The following is a 387-nucleotide window of genomic DNA, read 5'->3' as shown; positions in this document are numbered from 1 at the left end:
CGACGTAACGTCACTCGACGTAACATCACTCGACGTAACGTCACTCAAAGTAACGTCACTCAACGTATCGTCACTCAACGTAACGTCACTCAACGTAACGTCACTCAACGTAACGTCACTCAACGTAACGTCACTCAACGTAACGTCACTCAACGTAACGTCACTCAACGTAACGTCACTCAGCGTAACGTCACTCAGCGTAATGCCACTCGACGTAACGCCACTCAACGTAACTCCACTCAACGTAACGCCACTCAATGTAACGCCACTCAACGTAACGTCCCTCGAGGTAACGTCCCTCAGCGTAACGTCACTCAGCGTAACGTTACTCAGCGTAACATCACTCAGCGTAACATCACTCAGCGTAACGTCACTCAGCGTAACGTC

At 49.9% G+C, this 387-nt stretch overlaps 1 protein-coding gene across 1 annotated transcript in view; it reads right to left on the bottom strand.

The window, feature by feature from the left end:
- The window catches only part of slc13a5b (solute carrier family 13 member 5b), an 8,989-nt gene that overhangs the window by 4,460 nt on the left and 4,142 nt on the right, over positions 1-387 (bottom strand). The window lies entirely within an intron of this gene.

Source organism: Nematolebias whitei, chromosome 6, assembly GCF_014905685.2.
Source record: "Nematolebias whitei isolate Nwh7 chromosome 6, NemWhi1, whole genome shotgun sequence".
NCBI classification, from domain to species: Eukaryota; Metazoa; Chordata; class Actinopteri; order Cyprinodontiformes; family Rivulidae; genus Nematolebias; species Nematolebias whitei.
The sequence above is the reverse complement of the archived record's forward strand: the minus strand, read 5'-3'. Positions and strand labels throughout refer to the sequence as shown.